At 41.6% G+C, this 24,879-nt stretch overlaps 1 pseudogene; it reads right to left on the reverse strand.

Annotated features, from left to right (window-relative positions):
• Window positions 1-22,281: 22,281 nt before the first annotated feature.
• Window positions 22,282-24,818, reverse strand: LOC112205339 (transmembrane protein 183-like; annotated as a pseudogene).
• Between the last annotated feature and the right edge of the window lie 61 nt (window positions 24,819-24,879).

Consider the following 24,879-nt stretch of genomic DNA (forward strand, 5'->3'; position numbering starts at 1 on the left):
AACAGATAAGGAAAATAATGCTTGAAGTGCTGAAGTACTATGCTCAGAGACACACAGCTCTTGATGGGTAATACCATGTTTCAAAGCATATTTGTCTAATTCCAAAACCTACACTCTTTCTACCACTCTGGGAAGAGATGGGATCTCTGGGTTAGTCTGATAGATTTGCTACCAGGTTCTCTGTCATTTGGAATAAAAAGTATTTATTCAATCTACAGTGAATCATTTGCCCTACACACTGATTAGCTTGTTCACTTGGAGAATGATGGTAACAAGCAGTGTTGGCTCTGGCTTCAGGTGAAGGAAATCCCTACAATCACTGTCAAGAGGTTGTGCTGGAATGGAATGGAGGCTTTTGACACACAAAACTCCCGGCTCAAAAATCGAAAGTATTGGCTTACCTGACTTAAAAAGAGAGTAAGGGAGCTGAACATAACCTTCACCAAAAAAAATGTGCAGATGACAAATAAGCGCATGAGAAGACACACGACATCATTAGTCATTAGCAAAATGCAAATTAAAACTACAATGAGATGCCACTCCACACCAACTAAAATGGGTAATAACTGATAAATAAAATTACTGACAATATCAAGTGCTAACAGGGGTATGGAGCAACTGGAGTGCTCATATTTTGCTGGTAGGCATGCTGGTAGGCTACCAGCTGGTAGGCTGGTAGGAAAACCACTTTGGCACTTTCTTATAAAGTTGAACATATCTGTACCATATGACCCAGCAATCCCACTCCTAGGTATTTATAAATGTAAACATTTATAAACACAAATGTTTACAATGGCTTCATTCACAGTCACCCAACACAGGAAACAACCCAATGTCCCTCAACAGGTCAGTAAATAAGCAAATTGTGGTACATCCATAAAAAGTGATACAGTACTTCTCAGCAATAAAAAGGAACAAACATACCAGTATGTATAGCAGCATTATTTACAATAGCCCAAAGGCAGAAGCATGCAAATGTCCATCAACAGATGAATGATTCACAAAATGTGGCATATGCATACAATGGAATATTATCCAGCCTTAAGAAAGAATGAAATTCTGATACATGCTACAGCATGGATCAACCTTAAAAACACTATGTTAAGTGAGATAAGCTAGAGACAATAGGACATATATTGCATAATTCCCTTATGTGAGGTAATTGAAATAGACAAATTGTTGGAGACAGAAAGTAGAATCCAGTTTACCAGGGGCTGGGAGAGGGAAGAATGGGGGCGGGGGGTTTATTTAATGGATACAGAGTTTCATTTTAGCAAAAAGTTCTGGAGATGGATGGTGGTGATGGTTGCCAACAGTGTGCATGTAGTTAATGTCACTGAATTGTAAACTTAAAATGGTTAAAATTGTAAATTTTATGTTATATATATTTTACACAATTTTTTAAAAGAACCAAACTACTGATACACACAACATGGATGAAATCTCAAATATGTTATGCTAAGTGAAAGAAGACAGAGCCGAAAGGTTACATACAGGAGGATTCCGTTGGTGTGATATTCTTGCAAAGGCAAAACAATAGCAGCAGAAAACATCTGTAGTTGTTGGGGCTGTGGTCAGGGAAAGGGCCGACTACAAAGAGATACTGGAGAATTTGGGGGGAATGATGGAACTTGATTGTGGTGCTGGTTCCATGACTATATACTTTTGTCAAAATTCACAGAACTGCACACTAAATTCGATAAATTTTACTGTCAACAAATTATACTTTAATAAAAATAATGGAGGGAGTATTGACTTTTGAAACTCTATACTTCTCTATCATAGCATTTGTCCTCTGCAGCAATAAATGCTAGTTAACATCAGAGAAGGGTGAAGATATAAGGACTTACAGGAGGCAAACGCCTTGAATAATATGTCAAAATATGAAAAACTCAGTCTGTCACCACAGTCGTCATGAATTCTCCATCCTGATTCTCCTCTTCTGCTTTAGTTCCCACTCGATCATGTGTGTTGGTCTCAGAACCACTTAGGGCAGCCTTATCTGTGCCACCACCCATCACATGAATGCCAAAGTCCATGTCACAGGTGCTATCTCTGGAGCTTCCTGAGGCTTTTTATCATGAGGATATCAGAGTAAACCTGAATTTCATGCAGAGGCTGAAAGAAGGGCCTCCTCCCTAACTCACTCTATGCCACACTTTGTTCCCAGGGCCATAAGGCCTGGGCTGGCTTAACCATTAGCACGGTAGGCACAGCACCTAGGGCCCACAATACTATTAGGGTCTCATGAAATAGTTTTAATTTCTTTTAAAATCAGAAGAAAAAATGAACTTTAGGATCAAATAAAATGTTTTCATATATAATATTAATACATTCACCTTTATACCAATGTAGTTGTAAAATACCATTTTAATTTTTTTTAATGAGAAAAGGGCCCAAGAAGGTAAAAGTACACAGGGCCTTTGAAAGTCATAATGCAGCCCTTTGTGAAGAAGTTCTGTGTGTTGCCAGAATCTCACCAAATCTCTCTTAAACTGTTGGGTCAGCTTTTTGCTGATGTTTATTTAGCCATAGGGGTTCAAATTGGATCAGATGGTGATCACATGGCTCTTTGCTCTTCTTCCCTACTTTTCTAACTCTCTGCTTCACTAAAATTTCTCTACACTTCTCAAGTTACAAGACCAAAACTAGGTGGGCAAACAAATTCCAATCTTCTCTAGAAACTTGTTTCTTTCAGTTATTATGTTGGTAATTTATGTCCTTTTGGCCCAAAGTCTTGTACATAAATTGAACATTTTAGTGTGTGGTGTTTCCCCATAATTCTCAAAATCAGATAATGATGGCATAAAGGTTAATTCCTGAAACCTTTCTCTCCCAGTTCAAATCCAATTTCAGTAGGCCCTCCGTATCCATGGATTCCACATCCATGGATTCCACATCCATGGATTCAACCAACTATAGATCAAACATATTAGAGAATTTATTATTTTTTATCTTTTTTTTTTTTTTTTTTTTTGAGACAGAGTCTTGCTCTGTCACCAGGCTGGAGTACAGTGGTGTCATCTTGGCTCACTGCAACCTCCACCTCCCAGTTTCAAGCAATTCTCCTGCTCAGCCTCCCCAGTAGCTGGGACTACAGGCACGCGTCTCCACACCCAGCTAATTTTTGTATTTTTAGTAGAGACGAGGTTTCACCATGTTGGCCAGAATGGTCTCAATCTCTTGACCTCATGATCCACCTGCCTCGGCCCCCAAAGTGCTGGCATTACAGGTGTGAGCCACTGGGCCTGGCCCTAGAGAATTTTTTAAATGGATGGTTGCATTCATATTGAACATGTGCAGTCTTTTTCCTTTCGTTATTCTCTAAACAATACAGTACAACAATTTACATAGCATTTACATTGTATAAGCTATTACAAGTATTCTAGAGATGATTTAAGGTATGCAGGAGCAGCCGGGGGTGGTTGCTCACACCTGTAATCCCAGCATTTTGGGAGGCTGAGACGGGTGGATCACCTGAGGTCAGGAGTTTGAGACCAGCCTGGCCAACATGGCGAAACCCTATCTCTACTAAAAATACAAAAAAATTAGCTGGGCATGGTGGCACATGCCTGTAGTCCCAGCTACTTGGGAGGCTGAGGCACGAGAATCACTTGAACCTGGGAGATGGAGGTTGCAGTGAGCCAAGATGGTGCCACTGCACTCCAACCTGGGTGACAGAGTAAGACTCCATCTCAAAAAAAAAAAAAAAAGTATAAGAAGGATGTGCATAGGTTATATGCAAGTACTTGCCACTTTAGATCAGGGACTTGAGCATCTGTGAATTTTGGTATTCACAGGGGGTCCTGGAACCAATCCCCCATGACTACTGAGGGATGACTGTACTAACCACTCCTCCAAGTAGCATGGAGCAGCTACTTGGGAGCAGTGAGCAGAGAAGCCTGTAGGAAGTGTGTGTGAAGTGTGAGCTCTGCTAGCATCCAAAGAAAGAGAGGAAGCAAAACGACTGACTTCCCGGCCCTGCCTCCCCCGCCATGTCAGATGGAAGCTTGGAGACTGACCCTTGAAAGCTCCAACTAAGGACCAAAAGGGAGTCAGGTGTGGAGAGCTTAGTGGGCCCTAACATGCCCACCACACAGGAAGGGCAGTGCCAGGCGGTGTGCTGGGCCCCAGGAGAAGCCGGAGAAAAATGAAGCAATATTTTAGTCTGTTTTGTGTTGCTGTGACAGAATACCTGAGACTGGGTAACTTATAAAGAAGAGAAATTTATTTCTTAACAGTTCTGGAGGCTGGGAAGTCCAAGATCAAGGCACCAGCAGGTCTGTTGTCTGGTGAAGACCCAGTGTTTGGTTCCAAGATGGCACCTTGAATGCTGCATTCTCCAGGGAATGGGGTGGGGGACTTGCTGTTGGCAGAAGAGTCCAGGAACAAAAAGAGAGAGAACCCACTCCCAAAAGCCCTTTTAGAAAGGCATTAAGCCCACCCATGGCCTAATTACCTCTTAAAGGCCCCACCTCCCAATATCATTACATTGGCAATTGAATTTCCACATGAGTTTTGGAGAGGACAAACATTCAAACCATAGCAGGCAGGCAGACTGAGTTCTTTCCTTCTCTAAAGATGGCAACCAGTTATTTTATAGCTGTGAAGACAGAGGAGCAGAGAAGCTCTCTGTCACCAACAGCTTGCAAGTAGGACACACTCTGCACCTCTCACCTGTCACAACTTTGCCTGGCCCAGGGAGCTCCAATAGCTTTATCAGAACTTCAGATTTTTGTAAGAGAAGTGACCAGATGTAGATGAAATTGTCCTTGACTTTCCCAATAAGTGCCCCAGCTCTTTTTACATATAAGGTGTAACTTGGCTATGTAACCTAGCTAGCAATCTCTTCAAGCTCCTATGGCTTTTTAAAAGATGAGCCAGTGAGGCTGGGCGCAGTGGCTCGAGTTTGTAATCTCAGCACTTTGGGAGGCTGAAGTGGGTGGATCACCTTAGATCAAGAGTTCAAGACCAGTCTGGCCAACATGGCAAAACCCTGTCTCTACTAAAAATACAAAAATTAGCCAGGCATGGTGGCGTGCACCTATAGTCCCAGCTACTCGGGAGGCTGAGACAGAGAATTGCTTGAACCCGGGAGGCGGAGGTTGCAGTGAGCCGAGATCGCGCCACTGCACTCCAGCCTGGGTGACACAGCTAGACTCTCTCTAAACAAACAAACAAACAAACAAAAAACCAAAAAGATGAGCCGGTGAGCGTAAGCAAAGCCCATTAACACTGAAAGTACAGGAGAAGCATACCCACTCAACATTAATAATGCCAAAGTCTTGTCTTAAACTGTTAAAGTCTAGTAGTGTGTATATTACAAGATAGGAGTGACACTGCTCCATCCTCTGGACCCAATGGTAGAAGCCTGATATTGTGATTTATCCAAATCACACCAGTTATAGCAATGGATAGAGGAATGATCTGGGAATTTAGAGTCCTGTCCACCAACCGCATCCACAACTGCGTAAGTCATTTTATTTGTTGAACTTCAGTTTCGTCATTGGGAGAAACAAGATTGTACCAGAAGATTTTTATCAAACTTAACTGTATACTGCCAAAACACAGTACCACAAACTGGTGGCTTAAACAACAGAAATGTGCTTCACAGTTCTGGAGGCTGAAAGTCTGAAATCAAAGTGTTGGTGGGGTTGGTCCCTTCCGAGGACTGTGAGGGAGAATCCGTTCCTCGTCTCTCTCCTTGCTTCTGTAGCCTCAGGTATTCCTTTGTTTGTAGATGACTGTCTTTTCCCTATGTTTTCACATTGTACTCTCTCCATGCATGTCTGTCTCTGTCTAAATTTCCTCTTTTTTTTTTTTTTGAGACGGAGTCTCGCTCTGTCCCCCAGGCTGGAGTGCAGTGGCGCAATCTTGGCTCACTGCAACCTCCGCCTCCCGGGTTCAAGCAATTCTCCTGCCTCAGCCTCCTGAGTAGCCCACCACCATACCCGGCTACTTTTTTTGTATTTTTTTAGTAGAGATGGGGTTTTACCATGTTAGCCAGGATGGTCTCGATCTCCTGACCCCGTGATCCGCCCACCTCGGCCTCCCAAAGTGTAGGGATTACAGGCGTGAGCCACTGCGCCCGGCCAAATTTCCTCTTTTTAAAAGGACATCAGTCACACTGAGTTACAGCCTGCCCTAGTGACCTCATCTTAACTTGATCATCTGCAAAGACCCCATTTTCAAATAAAGTCACCTTCATAGGTACTGGGGGTTGGTATGTCAACATCTTTTGGTAGGGACAGCTTTCAATCCATACACTAACTTTCTTAAAAAAAAAAAAAAAGAAAGAAGAATATATGTGAACCTAAAAGTAAACAGCAACATCTACCAAGAGGAGCTGGAATGAGTGTTGGTAGGTGGGTAGGAGACCACAGTTGCCCACCTAGCCTGATCTCTGCCTAACTGCAGGTGTTCTACAGGCTCCTTCCATAGAGATGACAGGATGCATGGCAGGAAGAGCACCCTGGAAGGAAAACACACACTTCCAGAGGCCTCTTCAAACAGTACCAGTAATGCATACATAGGAGTGCAAAGGTGTGTACAGATTTATTTGTTCCCTATAGATACAGAGCCAGCAGTACTTAAGCACATAAATCCAGCTTTTCATCAATGAGAAGCCAAATGAGTCTCTCATTCATTTATTACTGGATCCACCTGTCTATATAAAGCCCATCTTCATTTTGCCTGCTTGGTAAAAAAGGAAAATCTCATTGGCTCACCTAGCTCTTAGACTATAAGAAATAAAGTTTGAATCTTTCATGAGCTGCATGTCTAGACCAGAACCCAGAAAATGGACTGTGTCCTGACCAAAGGTCAGTTATTTTCTGCCTTTGCCTTTCACTAGCATTTTACCTTGGCCTTTTTTTGCTCCCATCCTATGTGAATTTCCCATGCCTCTCCTCAGACACACACTCTCTGTAGAGAGATGCAAAATCTTTATGGAGTAACAACCTTTGTAACAATGAAAAAATTCCTCCCCTGATGACTTGGGACAGATTGGAGCCAAACCATTTCCTTCAGTCCCTGAGCACATTGTTTCCCTCCAGTGACTTCTGCAATCCAGAAACAGCTGCAAATTCCAGTAAAACAATGTTCTGATCCAATCCCTCAAGCCATCTTTACCCTTTTGTTTTTCTCTCTGGAGGGAGGAAAGAAAAAACATTTGAAAACCTGCCATGGTGCATTATTTCCAAGCGTTGATGGAGGTGTGAGCCAAGAAGCCCTTTTTATTGGAGGAAAGAAGGAGAGAGTAAAAATGGAAGCAAGGGAGAGATGAAAAAATGATGGAAAAGGGCATGGAGAAACATCTCAGGGAGTGGAATAAAGTTATGCAATGGAAAAAAAATGAGCAAAAACATTGCCTATACAATGCAACTGAAATGTGCTCAATTCAGGTTTTAGCTCATCTCTCCTCTCACTTTGGGTAAGCCAGGAAGCCAGTCTATCTCAACATTTAATTTGGGCAATTTTTACATGAAACTAACCCATAAGAGAACATCAGGATATATTAAAATGATGCTGTGGCCAGGCATAGTGGCACATGCCTGTAGTCCTAGCTACTTGGAAGACTGAGGTGGGAGGATTCCTTGGGCCCAGGAGTTTAAGGCTGCAGTTAACCGTAATTACACCTGTGAATAGACACTGTACTCTACTCTGAGCAACAGAGCGAGGCTCCATCTATTAAAAAATAAAATAAAGGATACAGTGAATTGAAAATGCATGAAGGTATGTTTCACAAAATGATTTACAGGAATACTCTTGTAATTTGCAACCTTCACAATACACTTAAATGGTGTATCAATTTATAAAGCTACCTTTTAATTTATCTTATAAATTAAAGTTTATAAAATTGCCCTTTCAGATTCATTTCTACCTCTTCTCATTTCTTGCTGTAACCACGGGACTGGTCTTTTCAGATGGAATCAGTGCTCGCCCTCTAGCTTCTGGTTGGGGTTAGCTAACAGGAAGAATCACCAGGAGATTGAAGAGCGGAGAAGTTGAGATTGGGGTATTTATTACTATGGCTCCCTCCCTGATGGGTCACCATGGGTTGGTTGCTTCCCTTTACTGAAGATCACAGCTCCTGAAAGAGGGGTGTGTCCCTCCCTCTTCATGCAGCTATGCTCTGTTCCTTTCCCTTTCCCCTGCATGTTTTGGAGGCATGGGTAACCAAACCCTACTGTTGCTAGAACCCAGGGTACTGCATTTTTCTCTTCCAATTCCCTAAACCTCACCCACATCTTTGTGTGTGTGTGTGTGTGTGCGCGTGTGTGTGTGATGGAGTCTTGCTCTGTCGCCCAGGCTGGAGTACAGTGGTGTGATCTCGGCTCACTGCAACCTCCACCTCCCAGGTTCAAGTGATTCTCTTGCCTCAGTCTCCCGAGTGCTGGCACCAGCCACCACGCCTGGCTAATTTTTTGTATTTTTAGTAGAGAGGGGGTTTCACCATATTGGCCAGGCTGGTCTCAAACTCCTGACCTTGTGATCCACCCACCTCAGCCTCCCAAAGTGCTGGGATTATAGGCGTGAGCCACTGTGCCTGGCCCACCCACATCTTTATAAATAAATTAGTCCCTTAAACTCACCTTAATTATCTAGTTTGCGTGTGCTCTACGCCTGATTTTTTCCTTCACCTAGACTATAAGTCCCTTGAGTGCAGTCTTATAGGATATTTCGTGTGTTCTCAAAACATCTAGCATGGTCCCAAAACTTCCAGCATGATACAGAGCAAAGCTTTGTCATTCACAGTGTTGATGATCTGAAGAAAGTTCCTTCATTTAGTCTGCCTTCTTTCCAAAGTCACACATGCAGACCTATTTAGTGAACTCTTCATGATTCCATCTATTCACACAAAGTCAGCCCATCATTTTTACCCAATACCTGCGTTTAATGGGATTTTGCTGCTATGGAAAGTAGTGTGATGTAATGGAAACAGCAGGGGGTTTGGAGCCTCACTGACCCAGGCTCAACTTCTAGGTCTGCTACCTTCTAGTTGGGTAACAAGGAAAAGCTGCTTAAAGTTCCCAAGAACCACTGACATTATATACCAATGTGAGATGAAGAATTATCACGTCTCTGCCTCCTTCTCCCTCTTGCTTCTTCTCGTCTTTACCGGCGTGGCCAACTTGTGTCTTTTGTCCTTAATTTAAACACAATGGCCAGTGGTACAATGAAGCCAGGTTCCTGAGGAAGAGGGGATAGAAAAGAAAGGAAAGGAAAATGTTAGAAGGTTTAGACATTGGCAGCATGGACCAGGCTTATGATAAATATTTAAATATGATTTTTGGAGACATGAAAGAAATTATGATACTTAAAGAAGCTGATGAGGAAACACACGAGGAAGTGTAAAAAAATGAGCAAGAGACCAGCACAGTGGCCTGTAATCCCAGCACTTTGAGAGGCTGAGACAGGAGGATGGCTTGAGGCCAGGAGTTAGAGACTAGCCTGGGCAACATAGGGAGAACTTGTGCTACAAAAAAATGAAATATTAGCCAGACACGGTCGGGTGCACTTGTGGTTCCAGCTACTTGTGAAGCTGAGGAGGAGGATCACTTGAACCTAGGAGAGTGAGGCTGCAGTGAGCCATGATTACACCACTGCACTCCAGCATGGGTAACAGAGTGAGACTCTGTCTCTTAAAGAAGAAATGAACAAGCTGGACTATTCCAATGCTGCTTGTCTGAAGCAATGGTGCTGTAGTCATAGTCTTTTCATTGAGAGCTGGCTGAAACAAAGAATTTATCCAATGTAGAAACTAGGACACTAAGTAGAGAACATGTTCAAAAGAGAAATGTAGTAGGCTGGGTGCAGTTGCTCACGCCTGTAATCCCAGCACTTTAGGAGGTCAAGTCGGGTGGATCACTTGAGGCCAGAAGTTTGACACCAGCCTAGCCAACATAGTGAATCCCCGTCTCTACTAAAAATACAAAAATTAGCTAGGCATGGTGGTGTGCACCTGTAATCCCAGCTACTTGGGAGGCTGAGGTGGGAGAATTGGTTGAACCCAAGAGGCAGAGGTTGCAGTAGGCAGATATCATGCTGCCGTACTCTAGCCTGGGCAACAGAGTGAGACGCTGTCTCAAAAAAAAAGAAAGAAAGAAAGAAAAGAAATATAGTAAATGATCACGATTCCTTCCGCCCTTTAAATGAGGTCATTTGTAAGTAATTCATAAATTCACACCAAAATGGAATTTAAAAATTTCCAACTCCACCAATAAAGTGAGTACCATTATGCAGAACTCATGGAACAAGGTGATTTACTCTTAACATTTTCTTTATAGATAAATACTCCAGTTACCTTTGTGGGGTGGGGAAAGCACCCCTGCAAGGCACACGTGGTGTGGACTAAAAGACAACCTATGGGAAGAGGACAGGAATGTTTGCACCATGCGGCGCTGGGCTCAGAGTGTCTCCATCATTGGCTGTGGCTGAGTGTGTTCTCTCAGGCAATGGCCAAGCTGCATGCCTGCCTCACTGGTGTGGAGAATCACAGCCGGGTCACGGCTTAGGATTAGAGTACCTTCTTCAACAGGTTGCTACGAGGCCACTCAGTGAGACAATATAAACAAAGCAGCAAGTACTCAGCATACAGTGGGCACTCCATATATGCTTTTTATTATTTTTTGTAGGGGTTTAGAGCCTGTATTCAATTTAGTTAAAAGGATTTTTTTTTTTTGAGACGGGGTCTCTCTCTGTTGCCCAGGCTGAAGTGCAGCGGCATAATCTTGGCTAACTGCAACCTCAGCCTCCTGGGTTCAAGTGATTCTCATGCCTCTGCCTCCCTAGCAGCTTGGATTACAGGTCCCTGCCATGACACCTGGCTACTTTTTGTATTTTTAGTAGAGATGGGGTTTCACCATGTTGGTCGGGCTGGTCTGAAACTCCTGGCCTCAAGTGATCTGCCCACCTCAACCTCCCAAAGTGTTGGGATTACAGCCTCAACCTCCCAAAGTATTGGGATTACAGGCGTGAGCCACTGCACCCAGCTGAAAGGATTTTTTTCTAATTTGGAAAATCATTATGGTTGACGTTCTTCTAATTGGTCATACCAACTATGCAATGACCCCACAGGGTTATTTTCGACCCCCTTCCGCTTACCAGGCCTTGGATCCATAATAAGCAATGAAAAGGATTTGACAATGCTGAAGATCAAATGGTACAATGGTGTTCCAGTACACAAACATTTAAGTTGCTGGAATTCAACTATATGCTCAGCAAAAGGAAATAATACAGATGAATATATACATATATATGTAATTTTCCCCCCTACAATATGGCTCTTAAATTCAAGCCAACTACTTCATCTGGTACTCAACCAAAGAAACAGCCATGGCCATCTGTTCCAACTCTGGAGGAAAAACTGGCTATGTTGAGTTTACTGAGAGATGGCACAGAATACATAAAACTCTGTAATCTGTTGTATGTGGGTGATGAAAGGGACTTTTAATGGTAATTTTTTTCCATACATGAGTTTTGTCACACATGTTGACTTTAGAACTCAAACTCCAAGCACATGCAACACCACTGCTACACACTATTATGTGTCATTTCAAGTTGTCAGGCTCAAGCATATATGAAAAATGACTCCTAACAAAATCCATACTACTCTAAGACTAATTTGGGGACTGTTTAGGCAGCCTCCTAGCTGCAACAGCTGCATTACCATGTTCCCTTGAATAAATTCCTTCTGTCAATACTGGCATTGTTGACATCTTGAATTATTTATTTTAAAACATACTTACTTACTGAGCATCTACTAACCCACTAGGCCTTGTGCTCAGTTCTAGGGATACAGGAGTGAATAAAACAGGCTCTGTCTCTGGTCTCAAGGAGTTCACATTCTAGGAGAATTATCAGATACATTGATCAATTAATCACACAAATTTATGACGTTTATGAAGTTTTTCAACAAATATTTATTAAGAGCTAACTATGTGCCAGGCATTGTACTAAGCACTGGAGCTAATAATGTCAACAAGACAAATAAAACAAGAGAGATCAAAACCTCTCTTGCAGACCGCGCGCGGTGGCTCATGCCTGTAATCCCAGCACTTTGGGAGGCTGAGACGGGTGGATCACGAGGTCAGGAGATCGAGACCATTCTGTCTAACACGGTGAAACCTCGTCTCTACTAAAAATACAAAAAAATAGCCGGGCGTGGTGGCAGGCGCCTATAGTCCCAGCTACTCGGGAGGCTGAGGCAGGAGAATGGCGTGAACCCGGGAGGCGGAGCTTGCAGTGAGCCAAGATCGCGCCACTGCACTCCAGCCTGGGGGACAGAGCGACACTCCGTCTCAAAAAAAAAAAAAAAAAAAAAAAAAAAAAAAAAAAAAAAACCTCACATTCTATTATAGAAGATAGAAAATAAACAAGATAAATAAGTAAACTCTATGGTATAGCAGATATTTATAAAACCGGAGAAGAAAAAAAAAAAAAAAAAAACAAGAAAGGGGGATTTTAAACTGGGGAGGAGGCCGGGCCCAGTGGTTCACGCCTGTAATCCCAGCACTTTGGGAGGCCAAGGCGGGCAGATCACTTGAGGCCAGGAGTTCAAGACCGGCCTGGCCAACATGGCGAAACCCCATTTCCAGTAGAAATAAAAAAAATTAGCCAGGCGTGGTGGCAGGCACCTGTAGTCCCAGCTACTCAGGAGGCTGAGGCAGGAGAATCACTTGAACCTGGAAGGCAGAGGCTGCAGGGAGCCAAGATTGCGCCACTGCACTCCAGCCTGGGCAACAAGAGCAAGACACCACCTAAAAAAAAAAAAAAAAAAGGAAAATGTAACAGACCAGATGATGCAATGCTTAGTAAATCAGAGTAAGGACTGGCTTCTCCTGGGTGTGTCAAAGGAGACTATTGAGGAATTTTGAGCAAAGGAGCAACATAATCTGTCATATATACTAACAGAAACATTCTGACCTGTGATGAAAATAGGCTGCAGACAGCCAAGGGCAGACGTAAAGAATCTGATGAGGAGACCACTGCAATTATTTTTGGCAAAATATCATGAGGGCTTAGACAAATAGGGGTGGTAAAAAGTGGTTGAATTCTAGATATATTTTGAAGGTAGAGCAGACAGGATTTGCTGGCAAACTGAAAGTGGTTAGGGAGAGAAAGAAATAAGCAAGGATAGTACCCAGGTCTTTGCCCTGAGCAATTGGAAAGATATAATTGCCATTAACTTAAATAGAGAAGGAGCTAGTTTCAGAGGGAGGGGTGAACTTGTCTGGGCCTTAATTGTGAGTTGCCTATTTTAGACATCCTAATAGAGATGTCCTATAGGGTATAAATGAGTCTGGAGTTCAGAGGAGATATACATTAGAAAGTTATGAGAATAGAGATGGTATTTAATGCCATGAATCTGGATGAGACCACCAAGGCATTGAGCATGGAGGAAAGAGATCGAATTCTGGGGACTCCAACATTTAGAGGTCAGGGATATGAGAAGAAATCAGCAAAAAGAACTGAGAAGGATCAGCCAGAATTGCAGAGAGATAACCAGTTAGTGTGGTTTCTTGGAGGCCAAGAGAAGAAAGTGTATCAAAAAAGAGTGGTAGATAAACTATCAAATTTTGATTGGCATTATTTGGCAAAGGTATAGGATTCATCCATGAAAGTGGATAAAAAGACAAAATTTAGATTGAGTACCCAGGAAAGTGGCACTTGTGTTGAAGATTTTAAAGAAAGAAGGCCGGTGACAATCACCGATGCAGTTTTCTTCCTTCCTGAAGTCATCCTTGCTTCATCCCAATGATGTCTCTGCTCAGTTGCAGGTGCAATCCATATTTAGACCTATAAGGGACTTTATCTGTCACAGCCACCATCCTGATAGCTGAGCAAGGAGGAGACTCGGAGGATGGGAGTAAGGATGGAGGAAGAGAAGAGCTCAAAATGGCTTCCCCAAATAGGATATATGAAACAGCCAACTCCCTTCTCAATATGGCAGTTGCTTGGATATAATTTCTGGCAGTGAGTGCCCATTTGGCCCCACAAGTAAGACATTGTCTCCTATGCTCATGCAGGGGTTCCTGGGGCTGGGAAGAGGAGAAAATGGAAAGTTGTTTAATGGGTACAGAATTTCAGTTCTGCAAGATGGAAAAGTTCTGGAAATGTATTGCAAACAATGCGCAGACACTTAACACTAATGAACTGTATACTTAAAAATTATAGATATGGTACATTTTATGTGCGCTTTTTTAACCACAGTTGAAAATTTTTTGTAAAGAGGCTGAAGTTTGCTGATTTTCTTTGAGACTTACTGCATCACTCAGTATCAGAAAATCTAAAAACAGGGGGACTGTGCAACTGATGAAACCAAATCCCTCATTATGGTGTGTTTCTGTGTTAGACACCATAATCCCAAATTGCACAGGTCTGCCTTTCCTTAAAGGATGTAACTGACTGGACTAAGATGTATAGGAATCCAATTAGAAAAATAAACCAGTACTATTAACTATCTGAAAATCAGGAAAAGAATGTGGCGTATGTGTTATAGGGTTTGGATTACTAAAGCACCCAGTAGATAAATCGAAGGGAGGTAAACTCCAAGGGAGAACCCAGAAGGATGAGCTTTGCTTTTTTTGTTTTTTTAATCTGTTTTACATATTAAGCTAACACGATTTCTTTTTTTAAAAAAATGTTCCTGGTCAGAAAACCACTGCTCTGGAGGTCATCTATAAGGAGTGAGATTCCTAGAGACTTTCCTTCTAGTTTATAAATGTATTAAAAATTTTTCACTTTTACAAGTTGCTATTACTCTTGTAGTCAGATACAATAATAAATTGAAATGATTTTTTTTTTAGATGAAATTTCACTGTTGTTGCCCAGGCTGGGGTGCAATGGCACGATCTTGGCTCACTGCAAATTCTGCATCCCAGGTTCAAGTGACTCTCCTTCCTCAGCCTCCCAAGTAGCTGGGATTACAGGTGTCTGCCACCATGCCCAGTGAATTTTTTGTATTTTTACTAGAGACGGAGTTTCACCATGTTGGCCAGGCTGGTCTCGAACTCCTGACCTCAAGTGATTCGCCTGCCTCAGCCTCCCAAAGTGCTGGTATTACAGGCATGAGCCACCATGTCCGACCTGAAATGATTTTTTTTTAATTTCCACTTTTATTTTACATACAGGGGCTACATGTGCAGATCTGTGAGAGTGGAGCTAATTTCAGAGATCAGTGCTGGGGAATAAATAGAGAGGTAAATGGAACATGGGAATATTGCATGATGCTGACTTTTGTAGAATGGATCTTGTTACCCTGGTAGTGAGTACACCCAATAGGTAGTTGCTTAACCCAACCCCTCCATCTCCCCACTATAGTAGTCCACAGTGTCTATTATTCCCATATTTATGATTATGTGTGCTTAATGCTTAGCTCCCACTTATAAGTGAGAACAGATCTATTTGGTTTTCTGTTTTTGCATTAATTTGCTTAGGATTGTGGCCTCCAGCTCCATCCACGTTGCTGCAAAGGACATAATTTTATTCTTTTTTACGGTTGTGTAGGATTCCATGGCATATATGTACCACATTTTCTTTATCTAATCTACCATTGATGGGCACCTGGGTTGATTCCATGTCTTTGCAGTGATGAACATGTGTCTTTTTGTTAGGATGATTTATTTTCTTTAGAGTATGTAGCCAGTAATGGGACGGCTGGATCAAATGGTCAAACGGTAACTCTGTTTTAAGTTATTTGAGAAATCTCCAGTCTGCTTTCCACAGTGACTGGACTAATTTACACTCCCACCAACAGTGTATAAGCGTTCCCTTTTCTCCACAGCCTTACCAGCATGTTGTTTTTTGGCTTTTTAATAATAGCTATTCTGACTGGTGTGAGCTGATATCTAACTGTGGTTTTGATTTGCATTTCTTTAATGACTAATAATGCTGAGCATTTCTTCATATGTTTGTTGGCCACTTGTATGTCTTCTTTTGAGACACATCCTTTGCCCATTTTTAATGGGGTCATTTGTTTTTTACTTGTTGATTTGTTAGATTAGGCCTTTGTCAGACACATGGTTTGTGAATATCTTCTCCCATTCTATAGATTGTCTGATTTGAAACGATTTTTAAGATAAGAAATCTACTTTCTAGGCAGTGTAATGCTGAGGGCATATTGCCTCCTATATTTTTGTGTTTACAGTCCTTGGCCTGCATTCTTGCACATTGTAGACCACAATTCCTAAAAAGCCTTGCATTCAGCATGAATACATTTATTTTCTAAGAGGATGAAAAATTAGAGTAACAATTTTAAATAACCATTATTAGAAGTCAGGTGTAAAACACATGTGATTGTTAATTTTGAATTAGAAATTGAAGATCTCTCTTCTATATCCAGGATTATTCTCAAGGGGTGCCTTGCTGATCCAAGTGTGATGGGCTGAATAGGTCCCCAGGTCCCCAATTCACATGTTGAAGTCCTAATCCCCAGTACCTCAGAATGTGACTGTACTTGGAGATAGAGTCTTTAAAAAAGTAATGAGGCTAAAATGAGGTCATTAGGGTGAGACGTAATCTAATATGACTGGGGTCATAAGAAGAGGTTAGGACACAGAGGAAAGTCCATGTGAAGACATAGGAAGAAGACAGCCATCTGCAAGCCAAGGAGAGAGATCTTGGAAAAAAACAATCCTGCCAGCATCTTGATCTAGGACTTCTAGCCTCCACAATTGTAAGAAATACATTTTTGCTGTTTAGGCCATCTAATCTATGGTAGTTTGTTATGATAGCCCTAGCAAACTAATATACCAAGTATTTTCAAGTTTTGTTTTGTTTTTTGAGATGGAGTCTCACTCTGTCACCCAGGCTGGAGTGCAGTGGCATGATCTCGGCTCACTGCAACCTCCACCTCCCAGATTCAAGCGATTCTCCTGCCTCAGCCTCCCAAGTAGCTGGGATTACAGGTGCCCTCCACCATGCCCAGCTAATTTTTAGTAGAGACAAGGTTTCACCATGTTGGCCAGGCTGGTCTCGAACTCCTGATCTCAAGTGATCCACCCACCTTGGCCTCCCAAAATGTTGATATTACAGGCGTGAGCCACCACGCCCAGCCCCAAGTATTTTTTTAAACTGCATAGAATGGGCCTATTTTCATGTCATTTGTGTACAAAGAATTGCAAAATTAGTATTCAAAAGAAAGACTTGTATTATATTGTTGGGTGGCTCTAAAGCCTTAGGTCAAAGTGTGGCTTAAAACAATACACCCTAAAGAGGCTCATCCATAATGTCAGAGAAAACACCTGAACTGCCTTAGGCTTTGTCTCAGTGTCCGCCCAAATTCTACCTCCACTGGTGGATGTTCAAAACCCATCCTATATTTTACAAGGCAGCAGAGAATAGTGTGCTAATGACTGGAATGAGATAGACTTGGATTTGAATGCCAGCTCCATGACTTTACTGGCTACATGATCTTGGGCAAGTTAATGTAATTGTATAAGCCTCCACTCCCTTATCTATAAAATAAGACTTGGTCAAAGTGTCAGAGACATTTGAACCAGAGCAACTCCATCTTGAATAGGAGCTGGGTAAAATAAGGCTGAAACCTACTGGCCTGCATTCCCAGATGGTTAGGCATTCTAAGTCACAGGATGAGATAGCAGGTCAGCACAAGATACACGTCTTTCCCTTGCTGATAAAACAGGTTGCAGTACAGAAGCTGGCTTAAACCCACCAAAACCAAGATGGCCATGAGAGTGACCTCTGGTCGTCCTTACTGCTACACTCCCACCAGCACCATGACAGTTTACAAATGCCATGGCAACATCAGGAAGTTACCCTATATGGTCTAAAAAGGGGAGGCATGAATAATCCACCACTTGTTTAGCATATAATCAAGAAATAGCCATAAAAACAGGCAACCAGCAGCCCTCAGGGCTGCTCTGCCTATGGAGTCACCATTCTTTTATTCCTTTACTTTCTTAATAAACTTACTTTCACTTTATTGACTCACCCTGAATTATTTCTTGCATGAGATCCAAGAACCTTGTCTTGGAGTCAGAATCGGGATAACAAAAGGACACAAAATTTCATTTGGACAGAAGGAATAAGTTCACAAGATTTATTGTACAACATGGTGACTACAGTTAATAACAATGTACTGTATTCTCGAAAATCTCTGAGAGTAGATTTTAAGTGTTCTCACCACAAAAAAGTATGAAGTATGTGAAGTAATGCATATGTTAATTAGTTCCATTCAGCCAGTCTACACTGTGTAAATATTTCAAAACATCATTTTGAAAATAAATAAATAAATAAAACAAAATGGGAATCATGATAGGACCTAACTTTAGGGCCTTTATGAGGACTGAGAAGGATGATGGTGTAAAGCTTTTAGTACAGTATTTTGTTTAATTTTTTTTATTTTTCTAGAATCTGGCTTATTGTTGATAGAACAGTATTTATCATTTAAGTTTTTTTGTATCTCTCACCTCTAGAGATGGAGAAGAAATTGCTAAGGAGTACAAAAATTTAAACATTATTAAATTTAAATAATCCTTTTTAACTTAATGAGACTAAAGGGAAAAGACAGACATAAGCCAATTATAAGGCCAAGTCATTTTAGTGGCCTGATTTATGGGGTGCAGAGCTTCACATGCCTACATTACCCTCAATTTTCTTAAATTGAACACGTATTAATCTTTCAGATAGCATCTTTTGTCGAAACTTGGAGTTATGAATGGCCCTCACCGTATTGATGCTTTCTTACTGAGCTCCTCTCTACCTTGCACAAAAGAGACCCTAATAGTTAGGCAGGAATATTACTACCCCTATTCAGCCTGAAGAAGTTATGAAAGATGGATCTTCATCCCTCTGCAACCTTTAGGATTAAGGGTTCTCTTAAAAAAGGGAGGGAGGAAATGTCAGAGGTGTTTGAACCAGAGCAACTCTATCATGAATAGGGGCTGGGTAAAATAAGGCTGAGACCTACTGGGCTGCATCCGCAGACAGCTAAGGCATTCCAAGTCATGGGATGAGATAAGAGGTCGGCACAAGATACAGGTCATAAAGACCTTGCTGATAAAACAGGTTGCAATGAAGAAGATGGCCAAAACCCACCAAAACCAAGAGGGTGATGAGAGTGACCTCTGGTGGTCCTCACTGCTACACTCCCACCAGCGCCATGATAGATTACAAATGCCATAGAAACATCAGAAAGTTACCCAATATGGTCTCAAAAAGAGAGGCACGAATAACTATGCTAAGGAGAGGCATAATAACTATGCTAAATACCCCTTGTTTAGCATAGAATCAAGAAATAACTATCAAAATGGGCAACCAGCAACCCTCAGGGCTGCTCTGCCTATGGAGTAGCCATTTTTTTATTTATTTATTTTCCTGATAAACTTGCTTTCACTTTACTCTGTGGACTTGACCCAAACTCTTTCTTGCACGAGATCCAAGAATCCTCTCTTGGGGTCTGGATCAGGACACCTTTCCAGTAACAAAAGGAAGCCTAACATGACTAGCTCCATTTTGCTCCTAACCTCCCCACGCCCATAGTGATATCTTTTGGGTTAACTACTTTTATTTATCTTTGTACATAGGCTGAGTTAACTATGGGAGGAATTTAATTTATAGCCTAACTTTTTAAAGGGAAAGATGATGATAGTCCCTTCTCAAAACTAATCTTTAAGAAGATAAAGAGGTGTACACACAAGTAACAATGTTATGTTAAAGATGTATAGGAGCATTTTGACCTGACCAAGGGCAAAGAAGCTTCACAACCCCCCAACTTGGACCCTCACTGCCACCCAGGTATCTATGATCATCAGTCACTTCTTGATCTCAACTGAAGGCCCTCTAATTCTCCTTTCCTCTAACATAAAAAAGCCTAAAATTCTATTAACTTAAGATGGTTATTTTGGACACTAGTCTGCCATCTTGGCTTGCTGGTTCTCTGAAATAAAGTTACTTTCCTTGCCCCAACACCATGTCTTTTGACTAATGGGCTTCGTGTGGCAAGTGGTATGAGCTTTGGATTCAACTGCAAGAATCCATGCACCTCTTTGGATCTTATATGTTTGGAAACTTTACGGTTAATTATCTTTAACTCCTGGTCTATACCATATATTAATAGCATAGGCTGATTAAGAGCAGCATGTCCTTGTTGACCCAGGAGGTTTTGTCATTCTTAAAACTACTGATTTTAGACCAAACTATATAGAAATTCATTCCAGATATATTTAACAGATAATATTAACAAAGTGAAAACGAATTAAAAGAGGTTTACTACCATGGAAAATCACAGTCAATTAAAAGTAAATACCTGAACTTATTTCCATATTTGAAGAGTTAAATTCCAAGATTCCAAGATTCTTCCTGCTGTGCTGGGGCCACTACATCAGCCCTAAACTCATCAGTGAGGAAGGGAATGTGGTGAAGGATGAGTTTGGTTAAGGATGTGGGTGCATGATCTACTTGTCTGTGGTTTGTTCCTACAGGCAGTAGAGATGGGTGCATAGTGATGAGTCAGTGACCATTCATTCAACAGGCATATACAAAAGGCACTGATGATATTAGACCAATAAGGCACAACCCTTGTTCTCAAATTCACAGTCTACTCCAAGACTCTGCTGTTCAAATGTAGTCCTTAGATGAGCAGCATGGACATTGATTGGAAGCTTTTTAGAAGTGCACAATCTCAGGCCCCACCCCAGACCTACTGAATCAAAATCTACATTTTAGAAATAACTCCAGATGATTCATATAAGTAGTAAAGTCTCAGATGTACTGTTCCAGGACAGACACATAAACAAGTACAGGTTATTTCTGGTGTAACATCTTATATGCAATCCTACAAAACTCACATATTGCAAGATTGTGCACTAAAATAACAGAGTCTATGGTGGAAATTGGTTAAGGGCAGACTTCTGAAAACCTACAAAATTTTGAATCCAGAGCACTAACAAAAACAATCACAATTCTAATAAAAACAATAGTTAAATCTACTGGTATTTGTATCTAGTATCAGTCAATTCTTTGCTGTCTTCAACCTGCGGGATTCAGACTTCCTCCTTTGAGACATAATGTCAGAGGCATTTGAACCAGAGGAACTCCATCTTGAGTAGGGACTGGGTAAAATGAAGCTAAAACCCTATGGGGCTACATTCCCAGACTGTTAGACATTCTAAGTCACAGAAAGAGGTAGGAGGTCAGCACACGATACAGGTCATAAAGACCTTGCTGATAAAACAGTTTGCAGAAAAGAATCAGGCCAAAACCCAGCAAAACTAAGATGGCAATGACAGTGACCTCTGGTTGTCCTCGCTGGTACATTTCCATCAATGCCATGACAATGTACAAATGCCATCGCACCGTCAGGAAGTTACCCTATATGGTCTAAAAGGGGAGGCATGAATAATCCATCCCTTGTTTAGCATATAATCAAGAAATAACCATAAAAATGGGCAACCAGCAGCCCTCAGGGCTGCTCTGTCTAAGGAGTAGCCATTCTTTTATTCCTTTACTTTTTTTATTTAAGATGGAGTTTCGCTCTTTTTGCCCAGGCTGGAGTGCAATGGCGCGATCTCGGCTCACCACAACCTCCGCCTCCCAGGTTCAAGTGATTCTCCTGCCTCAGCCTTCCGAGTAGCTGGGATTACAGGCATGTTCCACCACGCCTGGCTAATTTTGTATTTTTAGTAGAGATGGGGTGTCTCCGTTTTGGTCAGCCTGGTCTCGAACTCCTGATCTCAGGTGATCTGTCCACCTGGGCCTCCCAAATTGCTGGGATTACAGGCATGAGCCACCGCGCCCGGCCTTATTCCTTTACTTTCTTAATAAACTTGCTTTCACTTTATGCTATGGGCTTGCCCTGAATTATTTCTTATGCAAGATCCAAGAACCCTCTCTTAGGGTCTAAGTGAGGACCCCTTTCCTGTAACAATAAGACCTAGATATTAGTATTTTATTTGTTAAAAGAAAATTTTTAGGGGGAGAACTTAAAGAGTTTAATTTTTTCCTAGAACAAGATCAACAGTTTTCACTGAGATAAAAGAATAAAGAACAACAAACTCAATAACACCAAATGGGTTTTTGATACAGAAAACAGGGCCGCTCCATTCAAATGCAAATTTTTACACTAAAATATGTTTATAAACCATAGTTGTTGTTCCTCCTGATTCAACACTTCTCTGTCCTCTAACGGGAGCCCCAGGAACCTGAAGAGCATGTGCACTACTAACCAGATACACAATCCAGCCGCCCCTTCCAAGCTGGAATCTGATTACTACTGGACTAGACTCAGGGCTGCCCCCAAGGGATGGAAAGCAGTAACTATGGTCTCAGAGAGAATGGCTACTGAGGATCCCACCAAAGAGTTGAACGCTGTGCACTGGGTCCAGTGCAGTTTCCCACCACTTTGAACAGGAGAACCTTGGAATACCAGTCTTGATGATGCTGCCTGTCCTTGCTCACACTGATAGTAAACAGGGTAAATATTATTCTCATGGCAATTGGAATAAAAATGAAATTGAGAATGGTGACCTGCAGTGGGCAGCAGTCCTGGTCTGTGTTGGTATGAACATGTTCATGCTGAAAAGGAGGCTGCAATCCCCCCATACAGTTGCTCTGTGACCTAGGGGACTGTTTCTTGAACTTGAAGTTGAATTCTTAAATTGGTTCCTGTCTGTTCCCAACTGGAAGTGTTTTCTGGAATGATTGGATTCTCAGAGACTCGAGCAGCAAATGGCTCATACATATGCTACAGAGATCAGATCACACAAGCTTGGAGACAGTGTAGTTTCTCCACTGACTCTGGTGGCAGGTGCAAAGGCAGGAAGCATCCAGAGGGGAATGCCTTCGGTACAACCTGGTCCAAAAACTAGCTGTGCAAGTGACAGGAGCTCAGTGCAAAACAATACATTTATTTAACAATTCCCTTCTTTTGCTCGGGTTCTCTCCTAGGTCAGAGTGTGACCAAAATCTAAGGCTTTAGAGCACCACTTTCAATTACCATCATTTCGGTTTCTCGTCTCAGCATGTCATTCATAGGTTATGGTATCCTCATGATCATGCATTTCTTTGAGTTTTGTCATTCTAGCCAAAGAGTAACAATTTGACATTCTACAAATGGCTGCATGTTAGCAAACATTTAAAACATTTGAGAGAATACAGCGCACCAAGGTGACCACTGTCATCGGGAGGATAATACCAACAGTTTGCAGATGCCCCTTAGCTAGGGTCCCTATGAACTAAACAAACAAAAATCAAATAAATCAAAGAATAAACCAGACAAAGAGTGTACCTATTTTAACCAAGCAGCCTGTTCATTAATCCTCTGCAAATGAGTCTCTATAATACCCAGCATATTCATCCATGTGCAAAACGTGTCAGCAACTGCACGATTTCTCCCTATTCAGCCAGTAGGGAATCTAGAGCAATTCTATTATCTAGTACAACTTTAGCAAGATAATTTAAAGTCTGTTATGCAACCATAGCCTTTGCAATAGAATCTGCTATAGAGATGATTATAAGGAATTTCCTTCCTTCCTTCCTTCCTTCCTTCCTTCCTTCCTTCCTTCTTTCTTTCTTTCTTTCTTTTTCTTTCTTTCTTTCCTTCTTTGAGACAGGGTCTTGCTCAACCTCCCAGGCTCAAGCAATTCTCCCTACCTCAGTCTCCCAAGTGGCTGGGAGTACAGACATGTACCACCATGCCCAGCTAAAATTTTAAAATATTTTTGTAGAGACAAGGTCTCACTAGGCTGGTCTCAAACCCCTAGGCTCAAATGATCCTCCCACCTCAGCCTCACAAAGTGTTGGGATTACAGATGTGAGCCAACACACCCAGTCAGGAAAACATTTCAAATTATTGCCTCATTTATATTTACTCCAAGCCATGGAAAATAAATCTAACATTGGCCCTTCATGCTCAATCCATCAAAGGCATAAGGTTGCCCATGTGTAAAGTTGGCTGCAAAATCCTCCACAAATAAAAGTATACCCCATGGATAGACATAAGGCCCCTTTTCCAGTTCTATTGTTCATGGATACATTACCTGGAATGGTGAAATTAGCAATTTCAAACCAAGGGCCTGAGGCAGAATTACGGGTTGAAAGAGTGCTATCATATCCTGACACATAAGTCAGTTTGCAAGAAACTCCATTTGGGCATTGGTGCAAACCTGTCTTGTGATATACTCATTGGTCATTGTTCTTGTATCCCATTATTGGATTAAATTAAAACAGGGAGTGAGAGCAAGTCGGTTTAGAAGTCTTACTACTAGTACAATTTGAACAACAGTTATGTTAGGAATGTTGCTAACATTACCCACCAGGTTAACTAAAGGATCCCTTAGGTCATGTAAAGATCTGGGTTTGGCATGACAGATTCAACACTCCATGAATTTACCCATAAAATCTACTCATTGTGAAATTCTAATTACAGCATTATCCTGCCAAGTTCAAGAGGTAGGCATACGTAAGGAAAGATTAAGAAAAATAAGAGTTTCATGATGGCAGAGAAATTTTGATTTGTGATCTTGGGGAAGCTGCTTAAGTCTAGGATACCATCTGCTTCTGGGGAGAAACTTCCCTGGTTAGCTTTACCTTAAAGTTTCTAATGGTTATACAGTTCCAAGAGTTTGGGGGGGCCCTTTTTAATTTGTGAGATATGGATTCAAGTATCAAAGTCCCAAAGTTTGGCTGCAGATTGAGTGGCAAAGGCAGTCTTTTTCTGATACCATTTCCAGAAGACCAAATCTCTGGGTTCTAGATCATGAAGGATTTGAGTGCTCTTGGTCAGTGCATTCTGCAAAGCTTCCTTTACCTGGTGAAAATACACTTTGACATAATGCATCAAAGCCTCGCAACATTTAGTCATATCCAAGTTTAGGATCCTTTTATAAGGGGGTCAACTTACATTCTCCACTGTAA

This window comes from Pan troglodytes, chromosome 15, assembly GCF_028858775.2.
Source record: "Pan troglodytes isolate AG18354 chromosome 15, NHGRI_mPanTro3-v2.0_pri, whole genome shotgun sequence".
Lineage (NCBI taxonomy): Eukaryota > Metazoa > Chordata > Mammalia > Primates > Hominidae > Pan > Pan troglodytes.